The sequence below is a fragment of the Salminus brasiliensis genome, chromosome 5, assembly GCF_030463535.1.
Source record: "Salminus brasiliensis chromosome 5, fSalBra1.hap2, whole genome shotgun sequence".
In the NCBI taxonomy this organism is placed as follows: Eukaryota; Metazoa; Chordata; class Actinopteri; order Characiformes; family Bryconidae; genus Salminus; species Salminus brasiliensis.
The window spans coordinates 42,868,035-42,889,063 of NC_132882.1; the positions used below are offsets into that span (position 1 = coordinate 42,868,035).

A 21,029-nucleotide genomic window follows, 5' to 3' on the forward strand; every position below is an offset into this window, starting at 1 on the left:
CGTCGCTAAAATGTGTCCCCAGTATGACCATCTGATTTTACTTGGTGTGAAAAACACACCAACCTGAACATCATTTGCGTTTTACTTCCCGTAAACAATTCCTGCTTGCCTGGTCTCTGACCACCTCCGAATGTGGTTTGAGTTACGAGTGAAATCCGAACATGATCCGATCAACACAAACACTGCTAATGCCAGGTGTGAACAGACTCAGTCGTCTTTCATGTGTGTGCTCTGTGTTTGAAGTCTTCGAAAACGCAGTTGATTTGATGTGGCTCCTTTGTTTTTCTGTAGTTACTACCAAAACCAGCCCTGAACAGACTTCACAATGTAAGTAATGTAGTAATTTAGTAGCATGTCATTAACTTAGCAGCTATTTGTCGTCCAACAATTATCTTATTAATTGAGATTCTCCTCTGAACTGTGTTCTTGCCAGGTTCTGTAGCAAGCAGAGGAAATCGTCTGCTCCTGCTCTTTCCTGTGGCTCTGTTTGTGATTGCACTCATGGTGCTGATTGGGAGCGCTGTAGGAAAAAGGAGAAAAGAGAAAAGCGTGAGTATCAAAGTGTGTTTTTATTGTTTATCAGTGTTGATTAGAGGTGTACAGACAGTAAAACACTGATGCAGTTTGACTCAATTCGAGTTCCTGATTCTAAATTCTTGAACAAAATGTCAATGGAGAAAAATAAGGACTGTATTCATGTTGATGCTTAATCTAGTAATGAACTAGAGCTAGTTGTTATTATTATTATTATTATTATTATTATAATTAGTAGAAGTAGTAGTAGTACTAGTGGTAGTAGTAGTATTGTTATAATTATTATAATTAGTAGCAGTATAATAATAATTATTAGTAGTAGTAGTAGTTATAATAAAATATATATTTTTTTGCTTTTTCTTCCAGGAGTCCGTTGTTTGAAGATGCCGGTCACTTCATTGCTGAGAATGACCCAACATGCAAATATTTGTATTTTTATTATATATTATATACATAAATATTTTAGCTACACACACTCACATAATATATGTGCAGCAGTCCTCTGATAATTACATAGTAGATCTCTCTAGCTCAGAGGTTTTCTTTAGTATATATACAAAATATATAATTTTGAGAGTGTTGTGAGTAGCTAATATGTCATTCCACTAAAATTCAACCTCTACATTGTCACTTTCACACAAAAACCTCTGTATCTCTGTTTTTTGGGGTTTTTTTTGGTCAAAATTTCATAATGAACTAATAGACATGCTCCAAAATTACTTGGAACAATGTTAAACATTGACTTCTATTGAAAGTTAATGGCTTTTTGCCATTTTGGAGATACAAGGTTTTTGTGTGTATTTTATACAAGTTTTTTTATAATGTACATGTTATATATATATATATATATATTACATGATTACTATTATTTGATAACCGTGGCATAGGAGCTTGAACTAGCTTACTTATTTTTATCCCATGATGCCAAAGGAGAGCGGATAAATCTGTGTTCTCCATAGATTCATTTGATATGAGCAGATAGACTGACAGTCAAGTGGCGATAGTACAGTAGAAGACTGTCCCTGCCACTGTGGGCCTGTTCCGTGGAGTGATGCAGGCTACTGTGTGTCTTGTGAAAAGACTGAAGTCAGAAGAAGGTCTGAGAACAAATGTGGTGTTTGTTTGAAGTAGTTGTTGTTGACGTGTTGGTCAAACAAGGTAAACAGCTACTCCATTGACTATACCTCTGTAAACTATATCCAAGCCACCACTATTAATTTTGTAGATGACATCATGCTTAGTATCATATATAAGTGCAATCTACATGATTTATCCGTCACTAAAAGTTAGGTTTATTGGCAAAAAAATACCAAACAAGCAATTTAAATATCTCAAAACAACTAACATAATGAGCGCTTTCTCCAAATTCTGCGCAGAATGACACTTTTAGTGATGACTGCATTCTCAGAATGAGCCCACATTTACAGATCAGGTGACAGATCTAGTGGTGTATTGACTGATGTGTGAAGTCAAGAGAGCCAACCAGAAGAGATCTGGAGAGCTGGTCATAGAATTCAGAAGTTCATAGTTGAATGAACAAAAAATATTACCGTCTGCCACCAGATTACTGAGATTACTGACTGCAAAAGACCTGCAGCAAGATTTGGTTGCAGAAGGCACTGAGGTTTCAGTTTGCACAGTAAGGCACATAGTATGCGCTGAAGGTCGTTCCATGCCAGGACACCGCTACCCACCCAAAAGCTCAAGAAAAGCCCTTTCCAATATGCTTAAAAATCTGGACGCTTTTCAGGCCTATGGATCAGCAGCATGTCTGGAGGTGGAAGGATGAAGCACACGCTAAAAAAGAACACTGGCGGCTCTGTGATGTGCTGGGGTTGCTTTGCTTCCTCTGACTCTGACTGAGTATTTCTGCAGTCATCATTAAATATGTCAGTTAGCTGTGTTGAGATATTTAAATCACTCTTGTTTGGTTGGTTTATTGGACACAGCTTGAAATTGTGTCCATTTTTGCTAAGAAATCTAATTTTGAGTAATTTTGAATTGTTTAGATTGCAACTGTATAGTATTAACCATGCATGTTCAAAATAACAGATACAGATTAGTCAAAGCTTTATTTGCAGAATCCTTTATGTCACATTTAAGTAGCAAATGCAAGTCTTAAAAACAGAGGAATTTGTTGTTAAGCTGCGGACGCTGATGCAGTTAAATGCTATGCCTGTCCGTACACAAATATGCATTACTCAAGGAAATCTGCTGGAAACACTTTCTCCTGCAGTCCCTTAAATTCTACGTATTTACCAGGTATGTGCAAATGCTAATCGAAGTGAATTACACTAGAACAAGCTACACTAGAATAAGCTAAAAAGCCCCCCTTAAAAACTCTTCTTATTGTGCACATGTTTATGGTAATACCCTCACAATGTCACTGCAACAACGTGAGGACAAAAGTACATTGGCAAAGTTGAGTAATTAATTCCTTGAAAAGCACAGGTGTTTCCTGTTAACGGTGCATTAGAAGGTTCTAGTGTCTTAAAGTCTCTTTTCTTTGAACAGGCAGAAATGTCTTCAAACGTGTATTACACAGAAATTAGACTGCCTGATTACCGACCATCAGCCTGCTTTCTTCAGGGGATTCTACCTCTATAAATAGCTAAAAAAAGCCACATCCTATGGAAGTATGTAGAATTGATGTATGTGGTTTATGCATTGTGCAAAAATGTTCTGATTATACTGTAGGTGCACTACAGCAAGCCATCAAGACCATGTGGGTATTGCATTTAATTTCATCTTAACATGTTAGCTAAATGTTAGAGTTTACATCAGTCACTTGCTTACTAGCTGCAGCTTCCCTAGTATAACGTGCTTTGGCTTTTGCAAATGTTGTATTTCTTCTGTCTCAGTTCACGTATTATGTACAGCATATGTTTCAATAAAGCAAAAAAAGGAAAACTGAAACTGCTTTCAGGCTAAATGTCTGCATGAGATTGCAGTTATGGTGCAAATTATTCTATTGGTCCATTCATCATGAACAAAAACAAAAAAACAGCAAAAAACGGAGATTCAGGATCTTTGTTTTATGCCTGGAAATTTGATCTCCAATTTTGAAATATCTAGAAATCTGGTAATTAGTTTGGTTCTAACCTGATTGTCAATGCTATGCAGCTGTCTACTGCATTGTAGGGCCTTCTACAGTTCATTTGGACATTCTGGACATTCTGGAAGTTTATTTATTTATTGTGAAAACTAAACGTATAGAGTTCACCTGTAGCGGTGTGGTGTTGAGTGAAGGGCAGTGAAGGAGGACTAGCTCAGTCTGACTTCTGACAAATTCTTAATAATTACAGAATATTCTAATGATTTGTAATTAGATATAAATATAAATTATAACATTTGTTTGTGGACACAGAAATCCTGAACATCTAAAAATCGTATTTGACAGTTTGATATTTAGTGTCTTACTATAGAAGACATTCTTGTACATTGTCACTGTGTAAATATAATTCTTGCAGTGATAATTAGGCCTGGTTATTTGGAATATGTGTCAAACTAATGTTCATTTTGCTCATCAGCTCAGCTTCTGGACATTCTGGACACATCTAAAAAAAAATGTATGTCTTCATATTACAGGCATTTTAAAAAACCTGGGTGCAACCAAGTTTTTTGTGTGAGGGTTTGGGCTGTTCTAATCCTTTATGCCATATTTTTAAACACTTCTGAACACAAGTTTATTTTTTTATTATGAAAACTAAGCTTATAGGTGAAGTCCACCTTTAGCAGTCTGGTGTTAAGTAAAGGGCAGTAATAGGAGGACTAGCTCCGCCTGACCCTTGGCCTTGGAAAATATCTCGGACTTCTAGGTTTGAAGGAATAAGATAAATAAATATGAAGAAATCAGATTACTAGGCTTGTACATCTCCTCACACCAGTACAGCTGAAGCGTCATTTGCATCAAACGTCACATACAACATACATCTGCATTCAAGATTTTTGCACTTGTTGTGTTGTGGTTGCACGTTTATGTTGTAGGAACTGAACTGGGGCCTTGTGTTGTGGCAAAGATTAAACGCCATCGATTTTTAATCTGGTACATCTAGTACAATCTAGTGTACTGAGATGTATTAAGATGTTGAGGAGTTTTGACTAGTTTGAGAGACGTGCAGACACAACAAGCACAACAGCACTCGCATGCTTACATCTAATTAGCGAACTCTTTAGCCCATCCAGATCAGCACTGTTCTGAATTCACTGTTTCTGTGACGTTGTAAAGTCCAGGTTAGCCTGCCTGTTCACACTGACGTTTTAAACCACGTCATAATTTTGTATTTATTTATTTTTTAAATATGGCAGCTCAGCTTCTTTCAGATTTTAAAGAAAATACGTAATGGTAATTATGTATATAATACCCTCTGTTTATACCCACTGTTTCTGTGACGTTGCAAAGTCCAGGTTAGCCTGCCTGTTCACACTGACGTTTTAAACCACGTCATAATTTCATGATAAACAGACCAATAGAAATAGGACAAAGGTTATATACTAATTATTATTAGATACACAAACCTGCTTAGTATCTATAAAGTATCTATAAAGAACCATAGACAAGTGATTCCTCTTGTATGTTTGAAGAACCATCTATCCAAGCTAGCACATGCTACCAAATGTTTCTTTGAGCTGCCATGATTCAATGTAGAACCATTGCTTTTACCTAGGAACCTCTGAAGAACCATGTTTTGAATGCATACTCGTATGCTGTATTTATAATTATTATAATAAATGATCACAATATATTACAGTATGCTTTACTGAACGTATCACAAATCTCGTCAGTAGTTAAAGAACACTGGCTAACACTGTCCTGGAGCCCCAGTTTTGCAGTTTCCAGTTTTTGACACAATTGCAAGATGAATCTATGGCATAATTGGAGATCTAATGTCAAGCAACAAAAAATTAAGTACATAGATAATTACAGGATATTCTAATGAATTATCATTATAGTATAAATACTATACTCTAATACTAAAATATACTATAAATACTATTTGACAGTTTGTGATGTTTTGTTTTTTGCATGTATAGAAGATATTCTTGTACATTGTCGCTGTCTAAATATAATTTTGGCCAGAACTACTGTCTTGCGTTAATAATGTTTGTTTTTTTGTTTTCAAAATTACTTGTTTATAAGTTCTTTTTAATTCCCTGTTAGAGTTGTTATTTGGGGGTTACTTGGGAAGGTAAACTAATGTTCATCTTAAATTTTGTATTTATTTATTATTAAAATATGGCAGCTCAGCTTCTTTCAGATATTAAAGAAAATACGTAATGCTAGTTTTTTTTTTTATAGAAAATACAAAAATATATTTATTTTTAATATCCTGATATTACGATTGGATTTATGCCATATTTAAGCATCCTCAATATGGGCATCACTTCAAAAGACCGGCTAATGCTGAGCCACAGCATGCAGTGGCTCAAGAGGCATAAACTTAAAAACCATCGAATGCAGTAATAATGTGTCTCAGGTTTAGCCCCTTCTTGTTTCCTGTGTGAGGGTGGGAGTCTTTAAACTCGTGTTACAAAGGTATTGAAACCCTAAATGTATGCTAAACTCAGTATATGCCTAAAGGCTGTGACCAAAATGGATCCCTATTCCCTCAGTAGTATTGCATTATATGGTTCACAAAGTTTGAATTGCCCTAAAATATAAGTAGAGATCCATTTCAGCCACAGCTTATGTCTAGCTGCCTACAGTGAATGAGGTTGAAGTAGGTGAGGATTAGGTGAGGCCTGTGATTTTATGCTGAGGGGTGACAGGATATGCTTATGTAACAGTCCACTGTTGCCCTGGAGACCTAAAAAAAAAAAAAAAAAAAAAAACAGCTTTATGGTGAAGCACATGATTTATACCATTTACAGAAAATGAACTGAGGCCTTCAAAGAAAGAACACAGACCCTTAGTGGTGGAGGTTCAAAAAAAGACGGCACTGGACGCCTTGACTGTTTGCATGGCGTTTGGAAATCGGAGGACTACCGAAGTAGTTTGCATGCAATGTAGGGCTCAGTGTCAGAAAGCCGTGTCTCTGTCAGTGGTTGTGGGCTTTGCAGCAGGACAGTGACCCAAGACATACTTTAAAAGGCAGCTGGAAAAGGTTAAAGACAAAGTACTGGAGGCCTCTAAAGTGGCCAGCGATGAGCCCAAATCTAAATCCTGTAGAGCACATGCAGAGAAAACCGAGAACCCTGCACCCTTCATTGGCACCTTTCAGATCTATCCACTAGAGGCTGCCAAACTCCAGCATAATGGTTAATAAAGGGGCAGGGTGTAGTGCAGGGTGTCTGACTCACTCTCTCTTACTCTCTCACTCTCTCTCTCTTCTTTGTTCATTGAGGAACGGCGAAGCTCAGGAGCGATGGCGAAGTTCCTCTCGTGTGCTGTAGTCTTGGTATTCGCTTGGAGTTTAAAAAGTAAGTACTTCATTTCCTCTCGTTGGTCTTAATGTTATGGTGGATTGGTATTCCTGTTAGACAGTCCAGTGAGGACGAATAGACTGAAGTTTATGTCTAGGTGTACTTAGTGAGTCTAAAGGCATCCATGTCCAGACATGTCAATGTAGCCACTGTCCTAAAGGGACTTCCCCCATTCAGTTCAGTGTTTGATGATATTTCAGGGTGTTTCGGTGCAAAATAGTTTGGAACCAGGGGTCACAATAACAGCCAGGGGTCTGGATAATGATGCAATCATGCACCAAGTTAGTCCAGGTCCTCTTTAACTGCCCCACCGCTCTCCTCCTGCCTATACTGTCATGTTACACAGTAGTAGACCACCCCTGACCCTCTTATTATGCAGCTCCATGTGTTTTGTAATGTGGCTTTTGTGTGTCATAGAAGTGGGCTGTGTCACCAGCAGTGGAGCTTCACTCCAAGATAATAAACCGAGTAAGTAGATTTCTTTCTTTTTTATAGTTATTAACTAACTACAGACACTTGTTTCATGTAGAACTGCGCAAAGGTGAAAATTAGGCTGTGGGCTGGACCCGAGCTCTGTTCTTCAGACTAGCTCACCGACAAGATCTCACTAGCTCTTGTTTCTCCTTTTTACTGGATTTATGTTAACCTGCATCTGTTCTGATGAGATCTAATGGAGCTTCTACAGTAAAAGCTCTTATTGCTGAGAGAGTTGGTTTATAGTAATGAGGTGATGAGGAGCCTAAAACTACTGCACAGTACAATGTATCAATGTCCATTCATCTCCTGTGTCCACAAACATTTGTACACAGTGTATTATTAGTATTCCTTCTGGGTAAGACATGTTTTGATTTTCAGACTGCATCCCGGTCACCTGCCAGAACGGCATCGGCACCCTGGAACTGAGTGAGAGCATGGTGGAGGAGCGCAGGGGCTGTCAGCACAGGCTGTACAATGAGGTGAGCGACTGTACTCCACTCTGCACTACACCTGTTTAGTGAGGAAGGTGGAGGATAAGGGGTGTTGAGGGGTTATTGGGATTATCTGGTCAGTAAACAGGATGGAGTTTATTCTCTACTGCTCTTGATTTGCAGACGGGGCATTTTCTGGGTGAAGCTGATCAGTCAGGACTGATGAACCTCTCATGCCAGTCTCACAATTACACCAGACAAGTTACCTGGAAGATCCTCTGTGACGACAAGATGGTAAGAAGTGTGTGTGTGTGTGCTGGGTGTTTGGTCTCTGTTATTGGACTGTTCACTGGTCTGTAGAAGCTGATTACAGTCAGTGCTGGTTCTGGTCTGGTCCGCTCTGCAGTAGCCTGAGTGTGAAAGCGGCCTAAAGTGTTTTCCAGTCTAAACCAGTGATGGACGTTAGTGTGTGTGTGTGTGTGTGTGTGTGTGTGTGTGTGTGTTTCAGATGGATGAGGAGGTCTGTTTCAGAAGTGAGTGACTCTTCTTTCAGTCTCTTTGAAGATTTTCAGTTTTTTAAAGATCAGTTCAGTGTTGAGGAACAGCAGGATGGTGGGAAATGCAGCTTCACACTGTTTAATATTCCTCTGTGGTTTTTGTTTGTAGTTGAAGGCCAAGCTGAAGGACTTTATGATGACCAGCGTAAGTAGAGTTCATTTAATAATACAAATAATAATAACAATAATAATGTACAATACAGTAACACAGTAACAGTTTTACATTCCTAAAAAGCAAAAACATAAACGACAAACGTGACAAATATATTAAAACCTGAATAAAAATGTGCATAAATTACTCAAATAATAAATATGGGGCACAATTAAGTACACATTCACACATTTTCCAACTGAAGGTGCACTATTGAATGGAATTAATACAACAACTATGCAGTAAATGAGCTTATTTACATATATCAGTGATAAGAAATATAGAGGCTGGAAAATAGTAGTATAAACCGAATAAGGCCCGGGCCCTTTAAAGGAGTACTTGCTAACGTATGTGCTAATATTGCTAGAAGTGAATGAAAGTTAGTGGCCACCAGTTCGCATAATGTTATGTACTCGACCTCTGGGTGAGGTGGACCCAGGAACCAGCCAAGTCCGATGCGTCTGTCTAAGGTAGCTGCAATTCTCAGATCTTAAAAGGCTCAAATCTCTACTCTCTCCATTGAATCCACCTCGTGGGGAAGGGACGCACTGCGCAGTGCCGTTTAGCAGCGCATGCTGAACGAAGCAGGCCTGTATACAGGTTCAAGCTTTGGTATGCGTTTACTACCCTTTCTGAAGCTCACTGTGTTCAAGATGAAAATGACCAGGGGCCCTATTGTCGCTGTCTCCAGACGAGCCACCAACCAAGCTTGATTTAGGAGCGTGTCGGTGTGTCTTTGCTATCGTAACGATGGAAAAAGTACACGGCTCGGAACTTGCAAAAGACATGTACTAAATCTCTGGGTGTGTTTTGGACGTGAGGTACAATTAACCAATCAGTGCGCCTCTCACCATTCCCTTTAAGAGCCAGGTGCGGTCTGACTTTGGCAGATTGCTATTTCAGTGGTGTAAAGCATAGAGATGCACCGATCCGATATTAGGATCGATATTGGCCCAGATATTAACAAAATTAGTACATTTATATATCTGTTAATTTGATATATTATATAAAGTAAAGTGCCTTAAGTCTCTCCCACATGCTGAGGTATACAGTTTATTAATTCAGCAATGGTATCAGACTGGTATCGGGTATCAACCGATATGCAAAGTTTATGTATCTGTATCGGTATCGGAACTGAAAAAGCCGGATTAGTGCATCCCTAGTAAAGTGGGGGTGTACAAACGTTGGGCTGCACGCGCCTGTGTTGACAATTAACTGCCAAGATATCAACGAACATCTGACTGTTGACGTCTGCCTAAGTTGTTTTCAGTCTGTGGTTTACCTCCGTTGCCAAGATTTACCTGAACACACCTCATTTCGAGACCACCGCGCCCATCCGCGTAGATATATTCGCAAGCGCCGTTGCTAGTAAATGACGCAGGCAACGAGCATCGGGAGGGTGACCAGAGCACTGTGATGTGCTGAGAAGTTTAGGAGTGATCGGAGTTGTTGAGAGCTGGCACGCGTCCATGACCTAATTGTTCCTGTCCATGATGGATAGTTACTGTTTGAGAGCAGACTGGATTGTTAAGATGATCTCACATATTAATGATAATAATGATGGATGGAATCCATGTCCAAACATCACCATTGTTTGCTCCTAAAAATGACACTTTTTAGTTTACATTTTATAGCTTTGGGCTAGGTATTTAATGTCACAGTCTTCTATATATTTCATAAAGTATTTATTAACGTATATCGAGTGTAATAAACGATAATGTATGACAAACTAAAAAAAAAAAAAAAATCTTATTTTGATTTTGATATGAAAAAAAGTGTCTAATCTTAATCTGATCTCGGCCCCGACCTCAGCCACTCCCATTCTTAGTCCTGACTCCGTCTTAGTCTTGCCCACAACACTACTGCTGGCAACATTAGCATTATTGACTGAACTGTTCCTTTATAACTAACTTAGCAGCTTGATTTAGGGGCGTGTCGGTGTGTCTTTGCTATCGTAACGATGGAAAAAGTATGCCTTGCGTAGCTTCTCTAAATAAATCATTGGTGTGTTTTGGGTGTAACATGCAATAATAAATCCAATCAGCGTGTCTCTCGCCGTTTCCTTTTAAAAGTCAGGTATATCGAGTGTAATAAATGATAATAAATGAAAAACTAAAAAAAATGTCATTTTTCTTGTTTTGATTTTGATATGATAAAAAGTGTCTAATCTTAATCTGATTTTTGCCTCGGCCTCGACCTCAGCCACTCCCATTCTTAGTCCTGACTCAGTCTTAGTCTTGCCCACAACACTACTGCTGGCAACATTAGCATTATTGACTGAACTGTTCCTTTTTAACTAACTGAGCAGCTATATAATTATTTGACCTTTTTTGCTGATGATCTGTTTTTACTTTCAAATGGTTTGCTAGGTAAAAGCCATCTCCAGGAGTACATTTTGTGGATTGTAATCCTGGTTGTGTTTGTAATCATCGCTGTGTTTATCATCGGTGTGCTGATTAGGAACCAAAGGAATGTAAGTAAAACGTGTGACTCCATTGTTTTCGGTGTTGTTGATGGCAGTGCTGATGGTTGCTTGACGTTTAAGCATAATTGCATTGGGCACCCAGATCAAAAGCTAAGCCGGTAAATGCTGCTCCTTTTCTTTTTCAGTCTAAAATCACTCTACAAAACAAAAATAATATTACTGTATTATTTTTGTTAAAATGTAAAAATGTTCATATAAGAAAGTTTACTCTTGAATTTGATGTGTTTTGGAGATCAGTTCACCGTCTACACACTTAACCTGTGTACCTGTGTTCTGTGCAAACTGATGGGGCTGTTCTCTGCTAATCTGGCAGAACGTAGGCTGTTTAAAGGGGTAACTGTTCACAGTCACAGACATTTTGACCAGGGGCTAACATCTAACATCAGCAGTACAGCTCATATAAAAAAGGGGTGCTTAAACATTTGCAGGCTGTAAATCAGGCGCTGGTTACTGTGGTGTGTATATAATTGCTGTGTCATTACCTTACAGACATTCCGTGTATGCGGCCGTAGAGGAAGGCAAGACGGTAAGTAGTATTAATTAAAAAACTAACCTGAAACCCAAACCGTAAAACTGTACACAGTCTAATACTGCTCTTTTTCATCCACTACAGCATTTCTACCAGTTGAAGATGGTCTTCCACCTGCTGGAATGGAGGGACATGAGGAAAATTTGTGAAAGGAGTGAAAGCTTTACTCTCTCATTTCCACTTTCCTTTCTGTCTTTGTTCCATATATATATATATATATATATATATATATATATACTCTCACTGGCCACCTTATTGGAAAGCCCTCCCCTGTAACGCCAGCCTGGTGCTGTAAGTAGTGTCAGAAACTGGTATATACCATGTGTACCACTTGTAAATTAGACTTGTACAGCCAGTGAAGTGGTATGTACAAGTGGGGAAACTTGGGATTCTAGAAGATACATAGGTTTCCAAGCTTTTTACCTTTTCCATGTTATATATATATATATATTCCGTTTTGGTGTTCGATGACAGTAACGTTTAACACGTTACCGTCTCCAACACTGCATTTGAGTGCTCATCGGAATGTTGGAAATATTTTATTGCATCGTGATAACCTTTGTTAACGTGATATGCAGTATGCTTTTCTGAGTATATTATCGATATCAACAGTGTATACACGGTCACGATATTGAGATTAATATTATGAATTATTATAAATGATACCAAAATATTTAATCATAAAAACAGCACATTACAAAAGCTGCATATACCAGATAATTATCCATTTGTTCATGTTTGTGTCAGCCATCCTTTATTAGTGGTCAGTGTCTGACCGCGGAGCCCCGCTCTCAGATGTCTTTTGGTTTTTGGGTGCTGGACCCAAATGAAGGGTTTTCTGTCCACCCTTTTTTATGCGAGTTGTGAAAATTTGCATAAGAAAATCTGGATGGAAGAGTCAGGTATCCTTAAAAAGACAAAACACAAGGTTTAGGTGAGGACGGTTGATTAACCGATAAAGAAGAAATGGATGAGGTCAAAAAGGATGGAGGTCATAAAGTGATCTCTTAATGTATGATGAATGTATTGATTTTGATTGTCTTTTGAACCTGAGAGCAAACTAAACGTCATATTTGATGTTTTTTCAGCTTTAAAATAACGCAGGGTGACATCGTACCGAAGCCACGTTAACATAGAACTATCTGTGCTACTTGTGCAGCTTATGCTACTCATTTACTTTGGTAATATTATGTGACGTTAGGAAAACCCTACTTGTTACAGTGCTAAAAACAAAGCAATGCTATGTCGTACGAATAGCATATGCTATGTCGCTACATTACATTACATTAATCTGCTAATGTTTATTAGCTACAGGGCTTTGTAGTCCACATGTAAAATGGGTTTTATTAGCCTTTATTTACAGTCAGTTGGGAAGAAATGTCTTGGACATTGCTAACATTAGCATGGGCGCCACTAGCATTAACTAGAATCTCCTTTGTTTTGGGTCTTCAGAGATGGAAACACCCATCTCCTGATCTCTGCCTATTCAGGGATCACCACAGAAACCGCGGGGACGCTCTCGCTAGTGGACGTGAATTTGCTCGTAAGCATTCATTAACGGATGTTGTTTCGGTAGGCAGCCAAAGCTAAGCCCTCCAAGCTAAGCCCCTTTTTTTGTAGCAATTGACTACCTTATTTGCCTCCAAACAAATCTCCAATACTCCCAAACCACTACAGTTCCCACAATACCATGCAAACCCAGTGATGGTTCGATATGAATATGAATACTCGAGCCCTATAACCCAAATAATATGTTTATACACAAGCTGTTTTGTGAAAAAACAGCAGTGGATACTTTATACTGGAAAAGGCTAGATGGCTGACTGGGCAGTGGACACTATAGCATTGAAGTTGCAGCATTACAAAGACTCATGAGCTTTACATAGCAACTGCAATAGCAACTGTTTCAGTGGGCCCTATCTTAGCGTTCTTTAGGCGAGCCGTCAACCGCGCACAGCTCAGCTTGATTTAGGGCGTGTCGGTGTGTCTTTGCTATCGTAACTTCGGAAAAAGTTTGACGTCCGCAGCTCGAAACACGCAAATGTATTAAGTCTCTTAATTAATCATGGGTGTGTTTTGGGCGTAACGAGCAATAAATCAATCAGCGTGCCTTTCGCCGTTCTCTTTAAGAGCTAGGTGCGACAGGTCTGACTTTGGCGGATTGCTATTTCAATGGTGGTGTACGAGTGTCGGGCTGCACACGCCTGTGTTGACAACTCACTGCCAAGATAGCAACGAACGTCTTGACTGTTGACGTCTGACGACTGTTTACCATTGCCAAGATTGACCTGAATCTCAGACATGCCTTAGTAACCATATCAACACTTAGTCAAAGCAAAAAACATTGCCATTGTGCCATTGTTGAGCTCTGGAAGCTGATGCAATGACATGCTGTGCCAGAGCGTACACAAATGTTCATTAATCAGTGATATCGCCATGTGTGAGACCATGCTTATCGTATCATATGATACAATATATGATACAATATCTTACTATACAATATTGTCGCTGTCATGCAAAAAAAAAAAAACTTGTATCCAAGAAGGGAATAAAAAAACTTTTTTAATGGAATAAAAGAGTTTTAATGGAAGTCGGTATAAAAAAGTGGAATTTGTAGATTAGACATTTGAAGCATTTCAATTGGTCAATTCCTCATGAAATTGGACACAATGAAAAGGATAACGGTCAGATCCAAATCAAGCCAAAAAGTTCAAAATGGATTCAGAATTGAGAATACACGTTTTTGGCGTGACGGCAACAACATATTAGATTAAATATATATATATATATATAATTATTATTAAATATGAGGTATATGGATATGTTATAGATATATGAATATATTGCAATGCATTCACACAATGTTAAGGGCATTCTATTGTTTAATACAATAGAAAACAGCTAATCAGCATGTGAGGTTGCGTACGCACAGCTAGCTTTACCAGCTAGCTGAACTGCTGGGTATGAACAGCCTTTACTTTTTGGGAGGGCTAAGGTGGTCAGGCTTCTTGCTTTTGCAATGTCACTTTCTGCTGCTTTCTGTATTTAATGGCTTTCTCTGTATTATCATATATCTATATATATCTATATCCATTTATGTGCATTATAATAAAGCACTGAAACTGCCCAGGTAACTGCCTCAGTTTCTTCTGATTAAATCCCTGTGTAGTGGTTGAGGTTGGTTGATGATTTGAAGGGAAAGAACGACTGATCAGGTTCTGTAAGAAATCGAACCTCGAATATCACAGAATTGCTTGTAGTGCTGATAAACATAAGCAGTGTCATCACTGCAGTAGCCACGTGTAGCCTGATGCTAACAACAGGACAGCAGGTAGGTAGCTATTCACTAGCCCTGTGCTGAATAGATAACCAGCACTGTGCTGAACAGCTAGGTAACCAGCACTGTGCTGAATAGATAACCAACACTGTGCTGAATAGCTAGATAACCAGCACTGTGCTGAACAGCTAGATAACCAGCACTGTGCTGAACAGCTAGATAACCAGCACTGTGCTGAATAGATAACCAGCACTGTGCTGAATAGATAACCAACACTGTGCTGCATAGCTAGATAACCAACACTGTGCTGCATAGCTAGATAACCAGCACTGTGCTGAATAGATAACCAACACTGTGCTGAACAGCTAGCTAACCAGCACTGTGCTGCATAGCTAGATAACCAGCACTGTGCTGCATAGCTAGATAACCAGCACTGTGCTGAATAGATAACCAACACTGTGCTGAACAGCTAGATAACCAACACTGTGCTGCATAGCTAGATAACCAGCACTGTGCTGAATAGATAACCAACACTGTGCTGAATAGCTAGATAACCAGCACTGTGCTGAACAGCTAGATAACCAGCACTGTGCTGCATAGCTAGATAACCAGCACTGTGCTGCATAGCTAGATAACCAGCACTGTGCTGAACAGCTAGATAACCAGCACTGTGCTGAACAGCTAGATAACCAGCACTGTGCTGAATAGATAACCAACACTGTGCTGCATAGATAACCAACACTGTGCTGCATAGCTAGATAACCAACACTGTGCTGCATAGCTAGATAACCAGCACTGTGCTGAATAGATAACCAACACTGTGCTGAACAGCTAGATAACCAGCACTGTGCTGCATAGCTAGATAACCAGCACTGTGCTGAATAGATAACCAGCACTGTGCTGAACAGCTAGATAACCAGCACTGTGCTGCATAGCTAGATAACCAGCACTGTGCTGAATAGATAACCAGCACTGTGCTGCATAGCTAGATAACCAACACTGTGCTGAACAGCTAGATAACCAACACTGTGCTGCATAGCTAGATAACCAGCACTGTGCTGAATAGATAACCAGCACTGTGCTGCATAGCTAGATAACCAACACTGTGCTGAATAGATAACCAACACTGTGCTGAACAGCTAGATAACCAACACTGTGCTGCATAGCTAGATAACCAGCACTGTGCTGAATAGATAACCAGCACTGTGCTGCATAGCTAGATAACCAACACTGTGCTGAATAGATAACCAGCACTGTGCTGCATAGCTAGATAACCAGCACTGTGCTGAATAGATAACCAACACTGTGCTGAACAGCTAGCTAACAAGCACTGTGCTAAATAGCTAACCAGCACTGTGCTGAACAGCTAGCTAACAAGCACTGTGCTAAATAGATAACCAGCACTGTGCTGAACAGCTAGCTAACAAGCACTGTGCTAAATAGCTAGATAACCAGCACTGTGCTGAATAGATAACCAACACTGTGCTGAACAGCTAGATAACCAACACTGTGCTGCATAGCTAGATAACCAGCACTGTGCTGAACAGCTAGATAACCAGCACTGTGCTGCATAGCTAGATAACCAGCACTGTGCTGAATAGATAACCAACACTGTGCTGAACAGCTAGATAACCAACACTGTGCTGCATAGCTAGATAACCAGCACTGTGCTGAATAGATAACCAGCACTGTGCTGCATAGCTAGATAACCAGCACTGTGCTGAATAGATAACCAACACTGTGCTGAACAGCTAGCTAACAAACACTGTGCTAAATAGATAACCAGCACTGTGCTGAACAGCTAGATAACCAGCACTGTGCTGAACAGCTAGATAACACTGTGCTAAATAGGTAACCAACACTGTGCTGAACAGCTACCTAACTAAATTTGGACTACAAACATGTCTTGGCTAACTGAGTCTGTGTGAAATTGGGTAAATTAGAGCCGTTCTTGGTTTCAGTATCAATATTGGGACAGAAAAAGTAACAGAGTGGCGTCTCTGATGGCTAACAACGAAAGCTAATGCATAATACACACATTTGAAATGTCAGAGATTAGCAAGACAGAGACCACAGACCTCCAAAGACAGCTAAGAACACTTTCAGTGGGGTCTTTTATCTCGGTGGGGACTGCCCTTATAACCCGAACCTGGGGCAGGTGCAGTGTCATGCACTTGCCTTAACAAGTGCCCTGGTTAGAGAGTGACAGGCCACAGCTAGCTCAATTACACCCTTAAAGCACCACAGCAAACCATTAAGCCTGATCTGTTTGGGCTCATTTAACAGCTGGAGGGAAGCGTGGTCGAGTTTTAGAAGCTGTATAATCATCCTACATATACAGAGGATTAAACGCCTGGGCTGGAGTGCCTGGGTGGATGACAATAGCCTGTGGTCTGAAATTTGGGCGTGGTTTCACACTGCAAATAGGAAACCTTCTCCTTCTAGGATGGAGCAATAATAAACAAATTGCCATCCAGCTGTTTTGTGATAAATGAGCTTTGTGTAGCAAATGCAACATTTCTAAAATGTTCTAAAATGTCTAAAAGTTTAATTAATTAATTTTTTTTTTTTTTTTTTTTTTGTATATTTAACCAACAAATATCAACTTTTTTAGTCTTATGTTACACTTGTGATTTCAGAATGCACCCAGGCCATCTGCCAGAACGGCATCGTCACTCTGGAGCTGAATGAGAGCATGGTGGAGGAGCGCAGGGGCTGTGAGCACGGGCTGTACAATGAGGTGAGCACCTGTGCTCCACTCTGCACTACACCTGTTTAGTGAGGAAGGTGGAGGATGAGGGGTGTTGGGGGTTATTGGGGTCAGTAAACAGGATGGAGTTTATTCTCTACTGCTCTTGATTTGCAGACGGGGCATTTTCTGGGTGAAGCTGATCAGTCAGGACTGAAGAACCGGCCATGCCAGCCTAGTGATGCCAAACTAGTTACCTGGAAGATCAGGTGTGACGACAAGAAGGTAAGAAATGTGGGAGAGTGTGTGTGTGTGTGAAGTGTGAAAGCAGCCTAAAGTGCTCTCCAGTCTAAACCAGTGATGGACGTTAGTGTGTGTGTGTGTGTGTGTCTCTGTTTCAGATGGATGAGGAGGTCTGTTTCAGAAGTGAGTGACTCTTCTTTCAGTCTCTTTGAAGATTTTCAGTTTTTTAAAGATCAGTTCAGTGTTGAGGAACAGCAGGATGGTGGGAAATGCAGCTTCACACTGTTTAATATTCCTCTGTGTTTTTTGATTATAGTTGAAGGCCAAACTGAAGAGGTTTCCAGTGAGCCGCGTAAGTACAGTTAATTTAATATTATTATTATTAATAATAATAATAATAATAAAGAACATTACATTAATACAGTTGTGGGTTGGTTTGTAGTTGAAGGACGTTTTAAAGGGGTTTCTGGTGAGCCGCGTAAGTAGAGTTCATGTAATATAATAATAATAATAAAATATGCTACAATAATACAGTCATACTTTTGGTGTAATGAGAACATATATATATATTGTATGTATATGTGTGTAATTAAATAGTGAATAACAATTGAATAATTACTTTTTAAAATAAGGAATTAATATGGTTGTACATTATTGTAAATACAAATAAATAGATAAACTGTACAATTAATATATATATATATATATATATATAATAACAAATAAAATGCGCCCTGATTTATAAACAGCCTGTAAAAGTGGGAATCGTTGCCTTTTCTAAGACTTGCTTTTGATTGTTTCATTCTTGCATGGGTCCATAGCTAAGTTTGAAACTTGGCAGATTGTGTTGATTACTGTGACTGGGGCTGTGATCCTGGTGCTTGGGGTCCTTCTGCTAAAATTCCGAAAGAAAATTCGGAAGTGTGAGTATAAAATGTGACTGTTTTCAGTGTGTTTTTTTTATGTGTTATGTTATAAACCCTGACCATTACCCATTGGACACACCACCACCTCCCCTTTCAGAAACAGGATTTATATTAGTGTTGCCCAGATACTGTATTGATATCGGCGCCGATATCGGCATTTACACCCAGAATCAGTATCGGTAAAAGAGACCTGGGTGAAGACGTGCTCGTTTGCCGCACACAGCTCGTAAATAAAGATAACAACTAGTTTTATTTGTAATAATGTAATTATGCTGTATTATATCACACACTATATGCCATGTCATAGCTGTCACACAAAAACCACGTGTCTACAGTGACTGTGACTAAGCGTGACTTTCATTTTAATCAATAAATATGAAATGTGAGGTACGCTATATGGACAGAAGTATTGGGACACCTGCTTGTTCATTGTTATTTCTTCTGAAATCAAGGACATTAAAAGGAGTTGATCTTATTTTTGCTGGAGTATCTGTCTCTACTGTCCAGGGAAGAAGGCTTTCTACTAGATTTTGGAGCTGCATTGTCGTGAGGATTTGATTGCACTCCGTGGAAAGATTGGTTAGCGAGGCTAGGAAGTTGGATCGCCACGCCACCTCATCCCCAACTCACCCTGCACTCTTCAGCTCAGCTCTTTTCACCATCATCACCCCCCCCCCCCAAACTATAACTTTTGGTGATTTGGGTTATTTCTAATCTGTAAAACATGTTTTAATGCAGGACATGTCATTAAAATGTGTCTTTCTATCCTTTAAAGCATGGAGTGTTTGCTTTTTTTTGCTTCTAACCCTATTATAATTTGAAGAAAGTTTCCAGGGAGCTCACCACACTCAAACGGGATGTGATTCATGGAGGCCCCACTCAGGACTTAAAGGACCTGATGCAATGTCTTAGTACCAAATACATGTATTGTGTTTCTGAATAGAAACAAACATATATATATATATAAATGACATAATCTAGTGTCCACATGCTGTGAGGCATAAGGAAGTCAGTCTATCCATTCATTGGCTTCATAGGGTCAGTTAGCAGTGTTAGCCTGCAGCTTGCAGAGACCCGGGCTTTAGGCCGTAAGCTTCTCCATCTGCCCTGTGGCCGCTGATACATGCAGAAAGCTATGGCTGCGGGCTGTTGCTAGCGGCTCTATGATGATTTAAACACTTGGAACCACAGAGATTAGCCTGGGCCCTGTGGCTAAAACCAACAGGGAGCCATTTAACTCCAATAGCATCAAAGCTAATGAGATCTATTATTGTGTGCCATTGGCTCCTGACCAAAGTCCCTCGAGTATAATGGGCTTACAGCATGGCGCGTTAAATGGGGGTAATTGAGCGGTGTTAATCTCCACACATTGACCTTAAAGAACCCCCCCCCCTCCATTCCCTTAAGGTTTAGATGTCTAGGTGGTTTAGGTCTATGTACCCATCTGTTGTGTATGGAGGAAAGGATGGATGTAAGGATGTTTACATAGCTTCTTCTCAATCTACCGATGAGCTGCTGAGATGAATCAAAACTAAGCTACTACACAGTATATTTTAGTTTATATTTTCAACATTAGTTCATTTTATTTTTGTATTTATTTATCAATTATCAATGTGTTTTGTTCTTGGCCCTAGTTTTGGTCTATTTTTGTTTGTAATTTATTTGTTTAATTAATTGTCATTATGGCTTTGTTTTATTTGCCTTGGTTTTGGTCTATTTATTTATTTATTTATTTATTTATTTATTTGAATCAGTATGTTGTATTTGGTCATTTTTATTTTAGTACTCCATCCCATTACATCCAAATGAAATATATAACATAGATACATCAGTACAAATCAAACCCCACCCATAACATTAACACGCCTCCTACCCTTAACACTCCACCCTCCTAGTCTCAGGAGGAAGAAAAAACACTCCGATTTAGCTTAGAGACAGAAAAAAATATTAGAAATATATTAATTAATTAGAAATATATTACAAAATATATTAAAATAAAACAAAAATAAAGAATATTGCTTATGTATTCCTGGATTTAAGGAAGACAAGATTTTGTCTACAGAGGAAATCACGACACCTCCATTATCCACATATAAAAGCTGGTGTGGTGGTGGTGGTGGTGGTGGGGGGGGGGGGGGTTAGCAGCAAGGAGAGCTTATATCTTAATCTATTCACCACATTTATTCTGATAACACAGACTTATCTCCCAGTCTAAGGTCAGAAATGTGATATTTTAACTGTAAATACTTTTCCGTTGTTTGTAAACTCTGAAACGGGTCAATTTGACCTACCCCCAACATAACAGCA

At 39.3% G+C, this 21,029-nt stretch overlaps 2 long non-coding RNA genes across 2 annotated transcripts in view; one reads left to right on the plus strand and one right to left on the minus strand.

The window, feature by feature from the left end:
* Nucleotides 1-331: 331 nt before the first annotated feature.
* LOC140556499 (uncharacterized) overlaps nt 332-21,029 on the minus strand; it is an 82,375-nt gene continuing 61,677 nt past the window's right edge. Inside the window, exon 3 of the long non-coding RNA XR_011979736.1 lies at nt 332-520. This is a non-coding gene — a long non-coding RNA (uncharacterized lncRNA). The remainder of the gene's footprint in view (nt 521-21,029) is intronic.
* LOC140555737 (uncharacterized) lies at nt 18,082-19,456 on the plus strand. The gene is made up of 3 exons (XR_011979685.1): nt 18,082-18,148; nt 18,239-18,274; nt 18,618-19,456. It is a non-coding gene; the product is annotated as an uncharacterized lncRNA (long non-coding RNA).